We start from the raw sequence: 22,101 nt of genomic DNA, 5'->3' as shown, positions 1-22,101 counted from the left end.
CACCACACACCACCTTGTCATGACTTCTGATGCAAACCCCTCAGCATCAGCACATAGCAGAGCGGTGCTTAAACTGACACAGTAACAGGGTACCCTCTTGATCCCACCTACCCTTGCCACCTAGCTCAGCCTGGGAGGAACAGCCTCTGCCGTGTCTCAGCAGCTACAAAACTCGGTTCCAGCAAACTTCACTCCGAAAGCAATGAATTGCAATTTCCCAGGTACACCATATCCTTCTCTCAGTCACTCCTCCCAAAGACAGCAGGCAGAAGTGCCACATAACATAACATAATCAGTGTGAAGTTGTAACAGTGTGGGAGAATGTGGCAATTCATGGAAAATGTCATCGACCAAAAGGCAATTAGCAGAGAGTCTAAATGCAGAAGCAGAAGGGAGTGGTTTCCTAACAAAACAAGCCTTGTTAAAAAAATAAAATAAAAAAAAAACACCCTAAAACTTGCTTTCCTCAAAAAAAGCAGCACTCTCAGGAGACTGAAAGCATGTGAAAAAAATACCTCTGTGAAGCTTTCTGTAAAGATTATTCTTTACAGACAGATTTGGCAGCCCTTTCTGCTCTGTCTCCTAATGCTATTGAGTATAACTATGCTAAGTCAATAAGCAAAGCCACTCAAAGGGTTGGGTTTTTTTTGAGGTTTTCTAGGCCAAGAGAGGAAGCAGTGCGATAGGAAAGTTTTCAGAAGTGGGAGTTGTGCCTGCCTTGCTTCTAATTGTAGTGAAACTGTCAACCTCTGCGTTGTGTTTCAAGACTTTACACTTCAAAATCATTCCCTCTGTGCTTTGAATTGCTATACTTTCAAGCTAACTACTTCTAAAAGTGCTGTTTAAAAAATGACATCTTCAACCACATTTAACGTTGAAAATAAATCTAAATTTGCAAAGTCTTATTGGGTCCCTGCAAGAGTACAGATTTTTTTTTATCATACTTGACAGCCAATCTCTTGGAAATTATTTGTGCAGAAATTTAGTTTAAATTACTTCATATCAAGACATTTAAGAGAAATGTGGTTTTCATTATAAGCTAAAAATAATTATGTTCTTTTTACCTTAGACAACAAAACCCCCAATATTCAAGCAGCAAACAACACTGAAACCAATTAGTAGTCTTACAACCTACAATCCTACCTATATGCAGGCATATATTAATTGTATTTCAGAATGAGCTCCAGACTCACGTGGCTAAGCAAACTGAACTAGGCTGACTTGCTTTCTCAAAGCAGCAGGTCCACGTACTATGGTGACAATTACAGGCACTCACTGCCCTTGGAAAACTTGGGGAATCACCTCATCAATGCCAGAATGACAGATAATGTGCTAAATTCTCTTCAGTGGCCAGATCCGATCAAGGAAGTGAGACAGATACTTGCCAAACTGCAGTGAGCTGAGGGAGCCCAGCGCTTTCCAAGTGTCCCTGCATACATCTGAATTGCAGGTTAATTAGGATGCCATGCTCTTTTCACGCTGTCATGAAACAAAGAATATTGACATTGCTTTGGCTTTAATGGTTTTCAAATATGAAAGAGCATTTCAGGAGAGCAAAGACAGTTAGTTCAGTAAGGCTCGGGTATATTTACACTTTGTTGCTCAATGTGGTAAAACCAATTCAGGGTAAATGTTTACTGCTAAATATTTGTGGAGATGGAGAACAGGCATGTATGCAGCTCAGAGCATGCAAGCTCAGTCAGCTCAGCCAGGAGCTAACTTGTAGCTAGAGTGACAGTGCCCAGCACAGGGAAGCCCCAAGACTGACTCCAGTTCCAGAGTAATATGTTCACCAAACAGAAAATTATACCGTACCTTGTGGGGCTGAACAACTTTGAAGTATTATCTCGAGGTCTGCCAAAGTTTGAGGTGTTCCAGATGCCATGTTTCAATTTAAGCTAATCTATTTTTCATATCCCTCTGCCGGACTCTCATCTCTCTGGTTTAAAGGAGAACAGCACAGTGCTTAACCCTGGGAAAAAAAACTCCCACCACTGCTCAGGAATGACTCCCCCTTATAGCATTTGGAGATTGCATTAATCACTTTGCAAGGAAGTCCCAGCCCACTCTTAGCTCACCACCGCATCATGGGCACCTGGCTGGGCCAAGCTGAGGCGCTACAAAGAAGCTCTGCACTTGGGAAGTTGGGATATGTGGCCTTCCCTCTGCACTCCTCTCAACACCATTTCTCCATGCACGGCTATGATTCCTCCCCAGCTCTTTCCAGTCCAACAAAACAAACCAAACAAAAACAAACTAACAAAGAAACAAAAAAAAGCCTTAACCAGACAGGAGCAATGCTGGCCAAGTGCCTTCTGCTCCAAACACCAGCACCAGCTTGGGCAAGACGTGAGGAAATGCAACCATGTCACATGGGAAACAGCTGAGCTATGGCAAACAACAGCCAGCAACTAACCAAAAAGTGCCCAACCCAGCAGCTGTCTTTTCCAAGAGGAAAGGCTGCCCTCTGCTACCCCTGCCGCCTCCAGCAGAGCTGGAACACCTTCTCAAATATCCTTTGTCCGCCACAGCAGTCCAGCAAACATTACCTCCTAATCACTCCCACCGTACACAAATCCCTTCCTGGCTTGGTGCAAGGTGAGTACAAAGTTTTTGCTAATCTTGCATTTATTTTAATTTTTTCCCCTCCCTTCCCACGTCATGTGAATTATCCCCGTTTCCCAGCTTCAAAGAGTTAATGTAAGAAAGAACCACCCTAGCATGTGCTTCATGCAAGGGTAAGTGGACTGGCCAGCTACCAAAGCAGATTGTTAAAAGACTGCACCAAGCTCCTGATTTTTTTCCTTCAGCTGCAATAAACGTAAGAATTTCGTGTGCACATAAATGTAAACCTAGACCACATCTGCTGATAAAGCGAAGCCTTTGTGCTTGCACAACTGCCGTTAACTGTACACAAAATACTTAAGTTTCATGAATTCTACATTCAAAAGCTGACCTGCAGTCTGCCCAAGGCAACCCACGTGAATGGCACACTCAGCAGAATTGCACATTAAAGACAGAGGGGAAACAGACTCTGCTATAATACAAAATCAGACTGCTAGGAAAGTGAATCATTTGTGCAACTGCTAAACGCTCAGAGTATTTTGGGCACACTACCACACCAGATTAAAACACGTCTAGTCGGGGTCTCATCTGAAAGGCAGTGCTAGGTAACAGGTTTGTGTTATTTGCCCCTTTCATCACAGGCTCAAGCGAAACCGGTGCCTTCAGGACTGTCATACTCCACTATTAAACTTTTCTTTTTAATTAATCGAGGCTACTCTGCTATTTGCAGATTTTTACATTCCTGCAACTGCATTAATAGCTTGGAGGAGAGTGTACGTGTGTATGCACGTCATTTCTTCCCAAAATCTCTTGGGAAACTTAAGCTGTAGGTCTTGGCCATCAGCACTCATACTTCTTCTCTGAAGATAACTGAATTCTGATACAGTCTTCTAATTTTAACTTATTTCTTGGGGAGATACTCCCTCTTTACATGCATACATGTCAGACACAGATCGTGTTCTAGCAGAGTTCCCTTGGTTAATTATTACCAAATCGTTTGAAGGTTTCTCCATCACAGATCAGGTATAAGCAGCCAAGACCTACCTAATCTCTAGACTGTTTCATTTTGAATGGCATAAATGACCTTGGGCCAGCTTATTTCCATGTTGGTTCATGCTCTGCTTTGCTGTGACCTTCCCCTGAAGAAGACAATTCAGGACCCTCTTGTCCCAAACACACTCATCTCCTTTTTCACATTTTTTCCTATTTCAAGTCTACCATAACTGACCTATAGGCATGAAATCCACTCCGCGATGTGACAGCAACCCTTTCTACAGCCTGAATTTAATCATTATTATTTACACAACCATTATTAACATTATTAACAACAGCAAAATATTTTAATTTACACTGCTAGCAAATTCAATTTTCATATCTATAAACAACAGAATTACGCATACAAACAGACATTTACTCTTAGATGCTGGGCTTGGAGACACAAACAGAGGAAGTGAATTTCATAGTTGGCCCAATGGCATCTGTACCTAATACTGGAACCTCAAGTTAAGCAGAAGTCTGTGGTAATTTTCAGTTATCCAGTACATTCCTAGTTCATGACTAGTTAATTAAAAAAAAAAAAAAAAAAAAAAAAGACAGAGAGAGAGAAGGAAAAAAGCTTATGTTAAAACTCATACCCACATTTCAAAGACCTAACTGTATTGCAAGGTGCACAGTAGATCATGCTCAGAGTATTTAATGCCTAAGTATCAATCAAGAATTTTGGGTGTTTCTGCTCAGGGATGCTTAATTTTGTGATCCATGTGGAAGGCCACCCCTAACAGAAAAAAACCCAACAACAAACCTCTCTGCAACAAAAATGAAAAAATTTAAGTTGGAATCCAAAGATCTTTGGATTGAGAAGTGCAGTGGTATTGCACAGGCATTGCACAGACCCCATCTACTGGCTTTTCAGAAGACTGAGAATTGTAACAGTGGCAAGGCGAGTTTACCTGGCATTGTTACCAAGCAATGCTTGTGAGTTTCGTGCTTGATGAAGATGCAAGAGACAACCACCTACCCCAGGTAAGGCACAAAGCAAACCAGAACTGATAAAACTATTCAGAGCCTGCAATGATACAAACACAGGTCATAGGCTAAAAAAAAAGTCACCCAAATCATTACAGCACCTTGCATGTTCCAACAGAAACATAACAGATGAGTTGGAGGAGAAAATATTCCAGCTGGCAAAGGCCTTGGTTGTGCTGCATGCCCACTGTGGGGCCTGCCTTGCTGTCCTTAGGCACAGGGGTAACGTCCAGCAGAACACATATAAGTAGCAGATACGCACCCACTGCAGAGACTTTGGTCAGCGCTGCCACTGTGCCACCACTGCAGCATGTGGCGAGCAGAGCCACTCTAACTTTTAATTCAAGAAGGCTGCACACCACTTCATTAGAAGGATTCCCAACAGACTTCAGTCACCAAGTCAAAAAGGCAACTTGAGTGACACTGTGGCAATCAGGATGTTTGACCACGGCAAATCAAAGAATCTGCTCAGCTCTTCTGAAAGCTACCCAAAGCCAGTGCCGTCTCCCACTCTCCTAACAGTCTGCAGTGCTTGAATAGCAGATGGCAAAAAGTACTGAGATTAAATGCAGTGCTAACAGCAGCTGGGAACACTATTTTTGCCCCTGCAGTGCCTAATTGTCACACTTTTTTTCCCAACAGTCAATCTGTAGTCTTATGAGATAAGATACATTGAAATCTGTCAATACACTCTTTATCTTAATGTGAAACTTTTATGGGCAGGTAGGCTGTTACTGACAGTCGGATTGAAATACATGGTGGTCCACGACTGTTGTGGTTCAACCCCAGGCGGTAACTAAGTACCACGGAGCCGCTCGCTCACAAACCCCTCACTCAGAAGGATGGGGATGAAAATCGGAAAGGAATGTAAAACTCAAGGGCTGAGGTAAGAACAATTTAATAACTGAAATAAAATAAAACAAAACCAATAATAATAGTAGCAGTTACAATGAAAAGGAAGGAGAAGGGGACCTGGCAACAACTAAAAACATCGGTGTGCTATCAACATTATTCTCACACCAAAGCCAAAACACAGCACTGCACCAGCTACTAAGAAAATTAACTCCATCCCAGCCAAAACCAGGACAATGATGCGGATTCGGGCGAGTCTCAATGTCTTTTCACTTGTGACCTACCCTGGATTTCAAATTAGTTTCTTTAGGAAGCACTTGGTTCTTAATATGCCAGTGCTTTGTCACACAGAAGCATAATAGATATGTTTTCTAGCAAAAGCTGAAATCACAGAAATTTTATTTGCATATAGGGTCAGAGCTGTTTTGAAAACAGACTTTTCAGTTATCTATGATGTTTGGAGGAACTCACTGTTGCAGAAAGAAAATACTATTTTTCCTTCATTTGCTACTGTCCCCATCAGGACCAAAGTCTGCCTTTGCATCCAGTGCAACTTCAGCCGAGTGTCCTGGAGTGAGAGTGATGCAACACATTAAATGTCCAATTTTCAAATAATAGATCTAATTTATTTTTAAAATACTGTCTTTACTCAAAGCATTTAAAATCAACCATTTGATAAGAGACCACTGTCGATGTTGACCCCTTGTTTCCGTTTTCTGTGCTGAAGTTGTGAAGGTATACCATTTTAAGCTGTACACCAGCCAAGGAGAGCACAGTGATGGGAAACTGGTATTTGTGTTTTGTCAGTACCAGCAAAGGTGTGTCTGCACAAAGCTGTGATAACTGTCAGCACCTCAAAGCAATGTAGATCTTTGCTTGTTTGTGCACCAGGCAGTCTTAAGAGCTGCAGATCTCTTGCTTCTAAGCACTAGTATCTCTAACTTCAGCTATATAAGCTCCTCAAATTAAAACAGCATATTCATCAATTTCTAGGAATACCACAGTCTGGATGACACATTACTCCCGTGTTCGGTTTCTTCTGGACACAAAGGCGTCCTAGAGGTCTTAAAACTGAGCCCTTCTTCAGCTCCAACTGGAGCGGGACCAAGTGTCCAGCACTGGCACCAGACCCACGGCAGTGCCAGAGCATTTCAGAAACGAATCCAAGAGCTGGGGAGGTGTTTTTAGGAACCCTTTGCAGAAGGCACTTCTGCCAACAAGGTTCGGCGCAGTTTCTGCTGGTGACTTGAGAAGGCATATTGAATGTCAACTGGTATGTTTATCTTCTTTAAACACTGAACTTCCTTTCAAACAACGTCTAATAGGTCAGGTTACTGGTTTAATACAAATGGAAACTGATCAAAAGACCTAAGATTATTTGGCTGGCTTAACTTGAAACCTTTTCCTGCTTTAGTTTCCATGCAAAATATATCAAAAGAGTATTCCTATCAATGGAAAGCCTATAAACTAAGTATTTAAGGCAATGGGGAAAACTGGGTTGTGGAGAAAAAAACCCAGCCCCCACCCAGACCAACTTAAGGACCAGCTCCACAGATTTTCACAAGAGCTACTCTGGAAAATAAAACTCGGGAACCACGCTATGTAAGGACATTTGAAAATGTTATTCCTTATCCACAAAAGGCAGTTTCTTCACAGTTGCCATCACGGTTCATTTGGCTAGGGACAAAAGTGGCTGGCAAACTAGCGTAAAAAAAGTAAATACTGGCATTTTAAGTGCTGTCTCTAAGCAAAGATAAACAGCAGTGGTCAAACGACAACTGGCCAACTCTCTCTCCATGCATATTTGAAGGGACAATGGCTGGGAACCACCTGGATGACGGCTGTCAATCCATTTAAACGTAGAAATGCTTTCATGATTTCACGGCAGAACAAGTATTTCTTTTTGTCTGCACACTTTTTAGTAAACATGAACAGTAACTACAGAGCAGAACATAGATGCCCATTAACAACACCAACAACAATTACTGCTATGTCTAAGAATCAACAAAAAACCCACATACCAGTGTATTCCAAAGGCATTCGCTCACAAAGCAAACTCACTCCACGCAAGCCCAAGCACAGAAACCTGATAGTATCTCATGATTTATGTTCTCTCAGCAGGTTGTACTGGGTCCTCCAGATTCCGGGCTTGCCTTTGAAAGCAATTAAGTTTCTAGCACTTCTGGGAGCAACAAAAGCTCTTACTACAAAAATCTGCGTGCTGCACTCTCGCCGAGTCTGCAGCCTGGCAGACTGAAACAACAGCACTGAGAGGTGTGAACTTCCCCCACTTAACTCATCTGGGAGTGTTAGTCCACAAAGGGCCATCTCTAAACTTTGAAGCTATTTCCAAATTATATCTTTGTCCAGCACCCAAACACCCAGCTGCTGCTGTGACCTGGAGAACACTTGCAAAGCCCTCTCTCAGCCTGGAAAGAAAAATCCCTTTCTGCACCAGCCCGCACACAGGAAACACTGCAAGTTCAGCTACTGTGAACCATTCTAATTACTCAGCAAGACAAAGTATCCTTACTTACATTACGGCATGTCCAGAAAACACGATGAAACCTGGATCCTGCTGTGCAGCACCTGCTCCATGGAGTTTACAGCTTGCAGAGTAAGCTGTACCTAAGGGAAGGCAAGGGCAAGACACGCATGTACAGAAGTGAGCAACAGGCATTTCACGCTAATCTGTGAACGCTGCTTTTGAATTATTACAGCACATGAATGCTGCCTGATCAAAAAATAGGTCTGTGGTATGCCTCTGACTGAATAAAACAGATTAACAGCAAAGTCAAATTACTAAACACATGGCCCCAACAACAAAAACTATTCAGACTGCCTGGACAAGGCACAGCATCTTTACCTCCTCAAGAAAAGAAAAAGCCCAAGCCATTTCCCATCACTGTGCTTGCTCTACCTGTGCTACAGACAGAGACAATCTCGTGAAGCCAGAGCAAGAGCAGCAAGATGGGTTGAGAAACAAGGCAGCTGGGTGCATGGACCGACAGGCTCTGCAGCAGCTGCCCAGACCGCCAGATCTCAGACCTGAGTAAACACAGAAGGGCAACTCCTTCCAGGCAGGGTGGTGAGCCGCCTCGTTCACCACACATCCACTGGCCTAATAGCACACACAAGGGCAGTTACTAAGGAGTCGCTCTTACAGGGGGAGTTCACACGTCATTTACTCTGTGGCAAAACTTGCCAAGACCAACGTTTTCTCATGTCAACTTCTTTCTGCGCCTTGAAATGCTGCATGTTTGGGTTTCAGAGTTGCTGAATCCTCGTAACTCTGAAATCAGCTGGAGCAATACCTATTCAGCACCCCGGGAAGTGACCAACAGGTGCTGTGATAATTTTGTTTTTTACTTGTCAGTGTACCCATTTCCTCTGCTATACAGTAAGACACTCAACTCCTTGAACACTGTGCAAGCAAGCAACACAGACAATTTCAAATGGTGTCATTTTCAAAACGATTTAAGCCTAGTTATGAGAGTTAACCCAGCTCTATTTCCTTGCTGACATCATCTGTGGTTTCACAGCCTTATTTTTTTGTATCTCTCACTCACCTGTTGCTATGCAAGGACTTACAAATATAGGGAAATGACTTATCAGGGAGACCTGGACCAAGAATGACTTTCTATCAATCAGATTTAGAAGACTTAAGACATAAAAAACATTTCCCCTTTGTCTCCTTGAGTTAAAGATGCAGTCATTTTCAGCAACCAGAGGTAAGCACTTTCAGAGACAGAAATCTGCTTAAGAAAGCATGCTGGCAGAAGTGTAAAATGCTTTAATGTCCTTTAAGCCCTCTTTAAAATGCTTAACATCTTTTGATAGAAAGTACTGAGCAACTGCAAACTTGGTCACAAACAGTTCGTTACACATGCATACACAGACATGGCAAGAATGTTAAGTCAAAAACTTAAAGACAAGGAAATACCAGAAATATGGCCAATTGTTCAACACCTCATCTTCTTTCTTAAGTTTATGATCACATAGGGGTTTTTTTCACAGGAAATGGTGCCATTCGTGGTATAGTAGAGTTGGTGTTACTGAATAAGCAACACTCAGTAGTTTGCTTCATTCTCACTATTAAAAATGGTCCTAAAACCCATGCTTTAAAAACAGAACAAGCTATTTCCTTATGGGTTATTTTCTGGCTGTCACCCTATTACCTAACTGCCTGATATACTAAAATTAGCACATGCTCGCAACATCCCTGTAAGAAGGATTTTTCCCCATTGCACAGACTGAACTGAGACTCAGAGACTTAGGTTGTGGACAAAGGTCCCTTCCAAACACAGCTACGCCACTCGATGAGGTTTTCCTCCCACACACATGCTTGGCACCAGCTGCCCCTCTTCCTGTGATGACTGTCTCCCTTCAGAAGTGCTAGCAGTCTGGTGTAAAAGCGTTTTGTAATCCGTTATGGTGAAAATAAACCGGAGCGGCTACAAACTACTCTTCATGCTCTTTTATGCTAACCCAGTTTTGCCTCCAACAGCTGGGGAGAACTCGCTCCACCCCAGAGCAGACCTACAGAGGGTCATTTCCAAGGGGAGGTGCAGTGAGCATGTCGAAGCTTGTGCTGACACAGGCAGACCCAGAAGAGGACATGTGCACATAAAACCAGACCAAAATCATTACCAGGGCTGAAACTTTCAAATGGAAACAAACAGACCTCTTCCACTGGAGGCACTAACATTACTGCGAGCAGGAGCAGAGGACTGGACCTCATGTGAACCAGAACTGCAGGGTTAAGACACGCAGTGTGCATTCGCAGATTCACGCTGACAGCACAAGAACAGTAAGACTAAGGGATATGAACAGGTAGGAGGAGATATGCTCACACGAGGTACTACTGCCAGCAAGACACTTGCTGCACCCTCTTGGAGATTACTTCACCACTGAGCTGCTTGTACAAACTGCATGAATGCTCCTCATCCACTTCAGTGCAAAGTTACACACTTGGAACAGACTTAGCAGCAGTTTAAGCTAAACTGTGTGGTTTCACACCAGGGTTTTTGCACTGACCCAGACGGACAGCACCTGCATAGTTCAATCTGCTGTTTCAGTAGGGCTGTGAGGCTGTATCAAGTGCTTGGACTATAACAAACAGAGGTGCAATGATCTTCTATCTTCACACCAGACGGGACAAGCAGCACCCAACTGCAGCCTCAGGAGTCACAAACTCCATCTCAATGTACAGAACAGAAATTTCCCTCTGACCTTTCCTTCTGTGGCTTCTGCTGCTTCCCTCATCAGACTCTTCACCCCAGTTTCCTCCTGGGACCTCATCTTAATAACAATCCCATCACAATGGCTCCAAAATGCTGTCCCCACACTTAGTGATTTGAGCCAGAATTGCCCCCACATCTCCTTGTTCAGACAGTTCCATGTTCCCCAACATTTCTCCTGAGCACATGTCCCATAGCCTGTATTTTCTCTCCATCGCCTCCTGCTCCACCCTGTCTGGGCAACCAAGAGCTTTGCTGAAAATGCAGGAGGACATCTCCTCCCTCTGCCTTCCTACGCTTAGGTCCACAGCACTCCTAGGGAGACACATCGAGCGGTATCAAAGCAAGTCCTTCAGCTTTGACATACAGTATGCTCAGTGCAGCACCACCTAATGAGCTCCTGCTGTGTAGGTACAAAATGAGCCATTTCAGAGTTTATAAACTGACTGACGCTGGACAAATCTTCCTGCAAATGAGAAGGCAGATACCCAATACCAGGGCAACTCTACAGCCCAATTCCAAATATCCACACCCAATTTTGAAGGTGCTACACAGCTACTCGATGACACAGCTGGCCAATTTTTTTAAAAAAAAGGTACAAAAATGCAAGGGTTTGTATCTTGTTATCAAGACAACCTAAATCATTCACATTAAAATGTAAAAAGGAAGAACAATCAATAGGAAACTGCTACCAAGTTGGAAAAAATGTCACTTTAAAAGATTATCTTGGGAAAATGCTAAAAGTTGTGCGAGGTTGATTGTTGGCAGTTCAACCAGCTTTTCTTAAATCACTTGCTATTTCCTACAGTTATAACTGAGAAAGTCCCTTAAACAAATCTATGGTGTAGAATAAAAATAAAAGAAGATTATAGCCTCCAGTGATGTCTGGACATAGCTCAACAGGAGAAATACAGACTGTAATAAAGACTCTGCCTATTAACAGCACAATAGATGGTGAATGCAGAAGTCAAGACATCATTATGTGCAGAGATTTTTTTGATTCAGATATGCAAGAGACAGGAAATCCAAGTGTCACAGTCACAGCCTATTTACAAAAATTAGAAGGAAGTGTTGATTGGTTTCTATAGGCACAAACATTGATATTCACACTAGAATCAAACAATTGTTCTTATGACTGGAAGCAAGGTCAACTCCGATCATTGCAGTTCAGCAGACACTGAAAGCCAGCAAGAAAATCCTGTTGATACATAACCTTCACCATTTAAGAGTCAGATGATTCACCTACAACAAAGCAAATAAGATTACTTTAAAATAAACATTTAGTTCCTTCTTCACAAAAGTATGTAGGTTTTCAGCAGATGACTCAAATGTGAAAGTTTGTGGTCTTTGCTCTGGCAGCTAGGCAGGCTGGATTCTGATCCACTATGCAAATTACTCAAGTGTTTTTCCTTTTCTAGGGTGCCAGTTGCGCGCCTGAAATCTGCTGCAGAGGGGACCACCGCTGCTGCTGAGCCTCAGAAGAAAAGAGCAAATGAGGTATTATACGTTTTTTCCCCAAAGGTTACTACCACCCAGTTTTATGGCATGACAGAGAGAGGAGTTGTAAAGTTGCTTTCTCTTTGTGTAATACTTCCAAAATAGAAGCGAAAGGTCTAATTTCTTAATTTTATTGAAAGAGAGGCAGGCAGATTCTCCCATGGAACATTCCAAATCCATGCTTTGCAGAGCATCCTTTCAAGACCAATGCCAGATCTCTCAGATTATAAGAAAGGTGTACAAGCAGAGAAAAGAAGAAAAATGCAAAACAGGTCCTGTTTACATGGGATCTTTCCCTTTGTGGGATGGCACCTTCCTATCAGCACAAACTTCACTTGTGGCCTTGGTGCTTACTACTTACTCTCCTCCCCACAACAAGAGGCAAAGCATACGTTGGCAGGAATGATTTAAACCCCAGAAGACTCTTACAGAGCAGCAGGCAGGCAGCCTCCAAATGCATGGGCAGAGCAGACCTACAGATGGTCTGATCTCTCAGGCCCTCCACTAGAAAGCAGGGAGCTGGGAACAAGTCTTCAAAGGGTCTTAAAGCACTGCTGAGACTTTCTGAAAGCTGAAAGATAAAAGTCAGGGATCTAAGCCCCATCGTACTGTATGACACAAACTTCGTCTTGTTCAGGTGTCTTCAAACATCAACAAGCTCCACCTATTTCTAACAGTAAATATAGAAATACCTGACTTTTACCGTAACAGACTACATCTACACTGGGAGAGCATGAACCATTACCGCCGTGTCTTTGTGACCATGCTGAGAGCTGTATTATAAAGAAAGCCTGTGCATTTTTTTCCCCCCATCTAGACACAGCTTTAAGTTGCTGACTACTGTATTAAGTTGGACTTCCTGGCTCTCATCTATCTGAATCAAACAAACAAGCTCTGCAAACATTCTTGTCTTGTCTTCTGCATTCACCCATTATATAGGTCTATTATACAAACCAAGCTAAACTTTTTCTTCCACTGGAAAGGTAAATATATATATGGAAAGCACCAAAATGCATGCAAGCACAGGTCAGCAGGCTTTCCTAGTAACCCTAAAGAGTTAGGCAAGATCAAAGAAGCAGCAAGGAAAATGGAAACCTTCCTCCAACTGGAGAGGAAATGAAACTAAGCCAAACCAAGAGTATTCTACCAAAGTCTCATGGTAAGGTCTCTGGCTGGAGAGCTCCATTCCTCCATCTGGTGAATGTCTCTTGACTACAGAAAAAATAAACGCAGTACAAGGGAATGTAGCTGCAACCTGATGCAAGTGCCATGCTGAGCAACAAGTTTACCCAAATCCTCTCACTCACAAGCAGAACTGCTGCCAGAAAGAGCAAACCAAGTCCAAAAATATGCTTATTTTCTGAAAAAGAGTAACTGTTCGGAACATGAGACAAGGCATAGATGTGTATGGCCTGACTTTTATTTCATGGCGCATACTGGAGTGAATTCTGATTCACATGAGGTTTTGATACTCTACCCACCAACACATACATCGCTTGGTGTCAGGCACTTACATCAATAGTTGAGGCAGGTAAGCAGTAACGACTCACCCTCCATGTCCTTAAAATTATATTGATTTTGCTTTGAGTCTTCCAGAAAATCAGATATACAGATCTCTCGTCCTGACAATTCATCAGTCTCTAGACTATGCAGCAAGTCCCCATAATGTTTCAGTTTGGCTAGCAGAGCAGTGAAGAGGCGTGGAAAAAAACCCCCACTGACTAGTGAAGAAATTCAGGGCAAGAAAATAACCCAGAATTACCTGGACTGTGTCCAGGCCTCTTCACAGCTTTATGAAGAAGAATGTTAGGAAGCAGAGGATGTATGTTTTGATTTCAGAGACCCAGTTTCCTGAGTGCAGCATGAAAGAAATGCAGACTACCAAGGGGTGTGAGGAAGATTTCCATCACCGTAATTCAACAGATAATGCTTTGGTACAAACCCACGTGAGTTCTTCTAGGTTGAGGAGCTACAGCAACTTACGACAGATGAGAATGTCCCTCCCTGTATCTTATGAAACACAATTATTTAAGTTCAGATCATTATGGACTTGCCATAACAGATACCCTAAAACATTAGTAACTTTGGAACAGGAAATCTCAAGGGACAGCCTACGCAGCATGTCTGAGACAGGTGCAGGGCAGGAGAGCAAAGGGCTCTGAAGAAAAGGGAGTTTCCTGGAGCACATGTGAGCATTTAGGAAAAGCATCCTTGAGTCTGAGATCACACCGGACATGGTATGGGACAGGTCTGGGCTCTTCCCCTCTCCCACCTAACTTAGAGCAGGCTTGAACAAGGACAACAGGGTTGTCATTCATGCCATGCATAACTCCCTGGTCAGCAAAACCAGCCCAGGGTTCAGCCTCCACTTCCACACTGCAAAACAGCTCTGAAAAGCTGTAAAGGAGAGAAATCTTGAACGAATACTTTAATCTTTTTATGCTTTTGTTGCACGTTTGGGGCTTTTTATGATATCCTAGAAAGCAGAAAGAGAAAGATACAGAAAAGTTAATGTAAAGGGTCACCTGAAGGTCTGAGTCTCTCAAAACCTGCTGTCTAAACTTGGAAGGCAAGGCCGTAGCTGACAAAGGCAGAGAAAATAAAAAGGAATTTGCATAAGTGGAAGCTTCATGGACACATTGCTCCATTTTGTTTTGAAACAACAAAGCAATTCAATTAAGTGCAGAAGCAAAACGCAGGGGGTGTGCTGTAAGTTAAGAAGATTGGACTTTAGGAGTTGATACACAGCCTGAAGTCTGCTCCACAGCCCTGGGGCAAATTTCACTCTTTGAAGCACTACTTTAGAGGCAGAAACTGTTCGGTGACCTGTCACTGCCTCTTGAGTGCGTAAATGCTCCTAGTCAAGGATGCGAGCGAGCTAACTGAGCTGTGACCACACTGGAAAAATTGGAGCAGAGAGCAACTGAATGCCACTGGCACCAAACAAAAAACACTGGGGAAGGATTCAAGCACAAGGGTGACCTACAGGATAGAATAGTTGCCCAGGATCTGGGAAACTGTCAAACCGCAACATCACTGAGCTCTTACAAGCCTGTCCTTCAGCATTTCTGTACCTCATCTGCAAAATGATGCCAGTATCAGATGGCAGCAGTGAGCACATCTGTGAGAGGTGTGCCCAGGTAGAGGAACTCCTCCGCTTAGTGATATTGCTCCAGGAGTAGGTTGAGGAGTATCAGGGAGTGTGGCAGAGAGTCAGGTAACAGGCACCCAACCTTCCCCGAGACAGGCCCAACACGATACATGATACACATGGTAGAGAGGATTCCCTGTCCTCTCTCCACCTGGCTGAACACAGTCACTTGAGGGACAGGGGGCCATGGTGACAAGTTTCTGCCTGGTGCAGCAGGTTGTCCCCTCTGTGCCAACCCCACCTGCCCCTGTGTAACAGCTGTGAGGCTTTGCAAGTGGAACCCAACAGTAACAAGGAAGACGGTTCATCTAGCATGGAGGTGTTGCCACAGTTAAGTCGGTCTACCCCCTGCATCAAAACTGCTTCCGTAGAGTAAAAAAGGCAAGTTATTGTCACAGGAGACTCCCTCCTGCAGGGAACAGAAGGCCCAATATGCAGAGTGCACACACTTCTCAGGGCAGTCTGCTGCCTCCCTGGGGCCCGGGCTAAAGGTGGGAAGGGAAAGCTTCCTACCCTGGTACGGCCCGCAGATTATTACCCATTACTGATTTTTCAGGTAGGCAGTGAGGAACTTGCAGCAAGAAGTCTGACGGCAATCAAGGGGGACTTCCAGGCCTTGGGATGGCTGGTTAAGGGATCAGAAGCACGAGCGGTGCTCTCCTCCATCCCTCCAGCTGCAGGCGATGGTGAGGGAAGCAGCAGGCAGAGCCAGCAGATTAATACTTGGCTCTGAGCCTGGTGTCACCGGCAGAATTTGGGGTTTTTTGATCACAACACCAGGCCTGCTGGCAACAGGCAAGATACACCTGTCTCAAAGTGGGAAAAGGATCCATGCATAGGATTTCACAGTGCTCACTGAAAGAGCTTTAAACTGGATTGGAAGGGGGAAAGGGATAAAACCAGGCTCACTAGAGATCAGCCGGGGGCAACACAGTCGTGTTTGAAGGAGGGTGTGCTAGCAAGGTTCTTCTGTCTGCCATCTCAGTGGAAGTAGGGGATGGAGATCCATGTAGCAGCAAAGACACAAGGATTATTGATGTGTTAGAAACCACAGAAGCACCTAAGAATGGCCACATATTAGAAAGATTAGATTGGATATTAGGAAATATTTCTTCATTGGAAGAGGCCGCCCAGGGAGGTGGTTGAGTCATCATCCCTGGATGTATTTAAAAGACGTGTAGATGCAGTGGTTAGGGACATGGTATAGTGATGGACTTGGCAGTGCTACGTCAATGGTTGGACTCAATGATCTTAAAAGTAATTTCCAACCTAAATGATTCTATGATTCTAAAACAGGGGTAAGAGCAGCTGCCTAGCTCATACACAGCTGTGGGAATGAAACCATAAAGGAGAGCAGAGCACTCAGAAGCTGGGCTGACAGCTCAGTGAAGAATGGTTCCCCCTGCAACCAGAGCCTCTTCCTGTCTTAATAGACAGGAATTTAAATAATAAATTAAATTAAGAAACTTGAGTTTTTAAGTGGTTGCACCCCACTACAGAAGCTTGCTTAAAAATGAAGACACATGCTTAATCCCTGGGACAGAGACTGTGTGTGAGAGATTTTCTGTTTCCTTTGGCATCACAGGATTAAAGTAATTTCCTTCTTTTCATGATTTGCTCACAATTTCAATTATCCACATCTAGATTTATTGCACACTTAGAAAAGAAATACTGTTGAAGGGACCACATCCATCAAAGTTCTTATTTCATCCCTCTGAAACCTGAAATTCTCACTAAGGCACAGCATGAAGGATTTCCAAGCATAAGGCCCTTTTCACATAAAGAACTGGACAGATTTTAACATCTTAACTACTTTTAACAGACTGTAAGATCTTACACATTAGGAGTCCCCTAGACATTATGCAACATTATCCGTAAGCAAATACTGTAGGAAAACGGATCTGATAAGTCCATGAAACAGGGAAATGTATTTCAACAATACAAAGCACATACTCGTAGAACTCAGAAAAAATATATTCTTGCCCATAATACTCATTAGTTTCAAACGCAAGCTACAGGAGAAATTTTTCCTCAAAAAAAAGTGGAAAAGACAGGATCTGACTGAGTGATGTCTCTGATTTCCTAAGATCAATTAATTACAGTACTTAATTAGTCAGATCACTCTTTTGTAGTCTTTTTTTATGAAGTCACAAAATCGTGCAAATGATTAACTTCTTCCACTACTTTCAGTAAGGATCTACTTGAAGAGAAGTCTTTGGCAAGTTCCTCAGTTTAATAGTTATCTTGCAAATGTGCCAGTTTACTAAGGAAAGAGGAACAAAAAAAATCCAGAAAATTCTGACACAAAGCAGTAAACGTGAGGCCAGAAATGCATTAGTAGTTAAGAAGAAAATACCACCAGCAGAACCAAAAATAGCTCTTCAACCATTTGTCTTTGCAAACCTCTCCATTTTTTCTTTCCAGTATCCATGCTTCTCATAAATGAATGTTTCTTACGCTTGCACTGGGGTCTCTCAGAGTCTCTTTCCACTGAGATAAAAATATGTCTTTTTCTCAACCATGTTATCAGCAATCAAAGGAAGCGATTTTATTTCTTTTTTCTTCATGACCTTTTTTGAGTTCTGCCTACTGTTCATCTAAAAGAAAAAGCTGGTCCATGCTTATCACTTTTTTCTTTTATTAAGTATTCTATTGAAAAATGATGCTACCTCTTATTCAAGAATAATGTATATTCAAGCCATCTCCAGTGGGGGAGGAAGGTGGGATGACTAGGCTTTCCTATTGGCAAAACTGTGCCACATACTTTTCTCCCATCTACCAGAACTTCTCCTATCACATCCACCTCTACTTTACTTTTTTCCTTTTTTTTTTTTTAAATGTGACTTGTTATCACAAACAAATATTTTCCTTGGGCTCACAAAAGTCAGCTTTTAAGCTACCCTGACATAAATTGAAATGACGGGCAAAGCAACAATGCAGTAAAACTACCAAAAGTCTCCTGTCAAAGCAAGAGTATGTAACTGCTGGTGAAAGTCTATAAATGCTGTATCTTCTGCAGCATGCTGGCATTTTTTTATAGTTATTCCTCCCCAACAATTAACAGGTGACAGTTTAGTTTTAAAACAAGAGCATTTTATAATCAGTGATACATCTATGCTGCTCAACCATCTGATCTGTCTCAAGGTCACCGTCTTCCGTAACTGGGTAAGGATTACATCATCTGTCCTACTATAGGATGACAATTACATCATTGATCAATACCTAAGATCTGAGCGTTACCAACAAATTCATGTTAGGGATGAGTTACAGCTGGGCAGATACCACAAGATGAAACTCCTGTTTGGTTCAACCCACATCCCCATTAAGACTACATTATAAAACTGTCAACTCTATTACTATTATTTGTATTACAGTGCAAACTGAGAGCTAAGCAAAGGTGGTGTGGAGAAGGTGCCACAGCAGCACGCCCTCTGCAAGACAGAGAAAATGGTCTTTGCTTAGAAGAGCTTGCAGCAGTCTGAGATGACAAGAGCAACGGAGGGTGGAGGAAAGAGGTGTAAGCAGATGGCAGCAGACCACATGTTATTTCTGTAAGCTTTTCGTGGTGATGCAGTTTGAGGCAGTCACATGTTCACCTTCAAGAGGGCTAAGTATTTTAAGCTATTTTAGTTTCCTCTGCCTTGAAACAGACCTGGAGCAAGCAAGCAAGCTACTGTGTCTCAGCAGAAGATGCATGAATGGACAGCCCTTGGGTCTTCTGCTCCCCTGCAGCTGCTTTGGTAATGAAACATGAGGCTCTGCATTCAGTGAGGAAGAGTTCAGCTGAATGGCAGGAGAGTGAGTGAAGGCTTGAACAAAAGAGGATAAAGATGAGGCAGTTACGAGTGAAGTTGAGCAAAAAAGGCTCAGGGAAGAGGGAAAAGCTGGACTAAACAACAAATCAGCTTAGGGTAGAGATTTATATGCATTTTGGGCCCAGAGTCTGTCTTCTGGCTGCTTCTGCCATTGTGCCTCTCTGGCTCAAGTCTCCAGGAAGGGGCAACTGCCTCGCTACCCCTTACGGGAACCTGTTGCAGAGCTGGAGCTCGCTCTGCTCACCTTTGCTCATCCAGGGCTCGAGCAGCCCGCAGAACCAAAGTAACCTGAGCAGAGCCCCACTAAAACATTGCAGCAAAAACACCTACAGGAAGATTTGCTAGAGGGTGGTAACCCACCCATGTGGGGATACAGTAGTAATATACAGTAGTACCTAAAAACACTGACCTACTTGGCTTCTGTACAGGCATACAATGAATGACAGCTCCTGTCTCAAATACGAAGAGCAATACATGAAACAGGAGTCCCAGGGAGATATAATACTAAGCCAACATCTTCACCCCTGGATACACTAAATTAGGTACCAATTCATACTTCAGGACCTACATAGCTGGCCTCCTTCACGGTACTGCTGTGTTCACCCAGAGGCCCATTAATGTGGAGGGTTGCAGGCGACTTGCCTGCTCTGGAAACCAGGCCAGGACTAACCAGATTTGATAGCTCTGACCTTAACAGATAGAGTTGTGAAATGCAGAGAAGACTCTAGCACCAGCGTGGAAATTTTATGAGGTTTCTAAAGCATAAATTAAACGTTGAATCTTACAAATATATACGCTGCAGCTGTATGTCCTGAAATGCCTCTAAGGGCAAGAACTGATTTGGCCATTCAAAATGCTGGATTTTAAAACACTTGATTTTGTAGAGTATAACTGCACAACCTGAAGGACAGGCAACCTTCCCTGTCTTCTACTGTCAGACACAAACAGTGGATATTTACTGCCTATCACTCCATCTTCTCCTTAGAAACACAGAGAGAGAGCGCGGTCGTCTTTAACAGAAGTAGTCAGTAAAAGCATGTCATCAGAGGAGAAACTGCAATGAACTCACTTCAGAGAAGAGGCTTTTTTATTTCAGGTTAGGGCAAAGTACTTAATAATAACTATGTTTTTTCTGGTAGGGCCCACTCCTGTATACCTCTCACCAAGAGGCAGCAAACGTACTGCCTTCAGAGTAAACAGCGAGCAAGGTTTGCCTCTGCGGGGCTCATTACAGGGTAAGGGCATTAGACAGTTTTTCTTGTAATAAATCCTTGGTGTTCAATGCCTCAGATCACATTCACAGCAGCTTTAACAGGGCAGTGCCGTGGGCCTCCAGAAGGTACTTTTTACCCTTGCAGACTAGAGAATAATTACACACGGAGAGGCTAACTCAGCCATCTCCCGTGCCAGGTTTATGCTGAAATAACTCCACTGATTGATGAAATTAAGATGGAATGAGGCTGCAATAATCTAATACTGAATCAGGTCATAAAAAATAAAATCTGCTTTGTCAAAAATGTAGTCGACTCAAGAGATTTCCTCCCTCATTCCCTATGCAGAAAAGCTCTTCTATTTTTTCACACAAAGAATTTTGAAAAAGCAAGACCTGTAGGATTTGGGGCTTTTTTTTTTTTTTTTTTTTTTTTTTTTACTATATTGTTATGCTCCCTGGGGAAGCTCATCACAAAGTTAAGTGCAAATTCCTCACAGGTAACAGGAAATTAAAATACAATAAGAAAATAATCCATCCATACAGCTTACCATGTAGCTTATCAAGCAGATAAATATGAAGTTAAATAAAAAGTTAAACGCTGCTTCAGTTTCATGACTGCTAGCTCTTTATCCCTGTCTCGGAACCCAACTGTGTTTTGTGGAGGAGGAAACATGTCAGTGCAGCAAGTTTCACCTGCAATGAGAAGCAATTTATTGTGCCTGACTGTGAAAAGCAAATTGATATCATCATCTAAGAGTTTGTATCTCACAAGGGTTGTTTCTGTAATTTGCTTTTCTTCTGGAAAGAACTAAGATTAGAATAACGATGCAAAAACTTGCAACCAATACTAAATTAAGCCAGGTTTCATGATAAGTTGCTAGATGAGGAAGGTTGGAAGAAGATGTATGTATGGCACAAGAAGATGTACAATATGCTTATGAAAAATAAAGCTATTAATTGCTAGTGAGATACCTTAGTCTCAGATATCACGAGAACTCCAAGAAAAATAACCTTTTCCTCTCAAAATGTGTTTCTCATAAGCCAGTTTGTTAATTTAAGAAAAAAGAAGGAAAGAGCAAGAGAACGCAGAAGAAATAATGTCCAGTTATCTGAAAGACAATCTGCACAAGCTCAGCTGAGGAGGAGGAATAAACTGGAAATCCAAAAAACCAAACTAAAAATTAAAGCTTTACCCTGAAGCACCTCACTGTTGGATTCCTTTAAAACACATTTTAAAACACCATCACTTTTCCTAGCAGCAAGGATGACAGTATTTGTATTTTGCTGCTGGACTATTAGCCAGCTAAGGTTAAGAAAACTCAAAAGGATGGGGTGGGACAAGGATTAGGACAGGAATTGCATGCATCTCTGAACATTCCCATTGCTTTACAACTCCCTTGACTGCATAAGGAGAGAAGATGAGACCTTTCCAACAACCAGTTTATGCCTGCTGTGGCAGATCTCTTCACTCTGCAGCCACTGTTTCCAGACAAGCAAGACATAAAAGCGTAAGCACTTACTAGCTCATCAACAAGACTAAACTCCAGCCTTTTACACTGCTGAACTATTATATACAACTCAGGAGCCTCCTACTCCTCAAATCCACTGCAAGCACCTTCCAAAACACTTGCTTTCCACTCTCTCCTCTCGTTCTTTCCTGTCTGATATTTTCAGCTATCCTATACACACTTTACTGATGCTGTTGCTCCCACCTCCTGTATCTTTCTAACCCAAACCTCAACC

At 42.7% G+C, this 22,101-nt stretch overlaps 1 protein-coding gene and 1 long non-coding RNA gene across 8 annotated transcripts in view; one reads left to right on the top strand and one right to left on the bottom strand.

Moving 5' to 3' along the window:
• ATXN1 (ataxin 1) overlaps positions 1–22,101 on the bottom strand; it is a 218,873-nt gene that overhangs the window by 98,171 nt on the left and 98,601 nt on the right. For 5 of the 6 annotated variants that reach the window (XM_037380537.1, XM_037380532.1, XM_037380535.1 and 2 more), the window contains one exon: positions 7,980–8,070. The exons of the other annotated variant lie outside the window; for it this stretch is intronic. The gene's annotated coding sequence lies outside the window, so the exon portion shown is untranslated. The remainder of the gene's footprint in view (positions 1–7,979; positions 8,071–22,101) is intronic. 6 annotated transcript variants of the gene reach the window in all.
• On the top strand, positions 2,350–9,906 carry LOC119144770. 2 transcript variants are annotated; one of them, XR_005103208.1, is made up of 2 exons: positions 2,350–2,598; positions 7,564–9,906. It is a non-coding gene; the product is annotated as an uncharacterized LOC119144770 (long non-coding RNA). The 2 variants fall into 2 exon arrangements; XR_005103209.1 differs by having other exon boundaries at positions 7,561–9,906.

The sequence above is a fragment of the Falco rusticolus genome, chromosome 3 (assembly GCF_015220075.1).
Source record: "Falco rusticolus isolate bFalRus1 chromosome 3, bFalRus1.pri, whole genome shotgun sequence".
In the NCBI taxonomy this organism is placed as follows: domain Eukaryota; kingdom Metazoa; phylum Chordata; class Aves; order Falconiformes; family Falconidae; genus Falco; species Falco rusticolus.
This window is presented reverse-complemented; position numbering and strand designations above follow the sequence as displayed.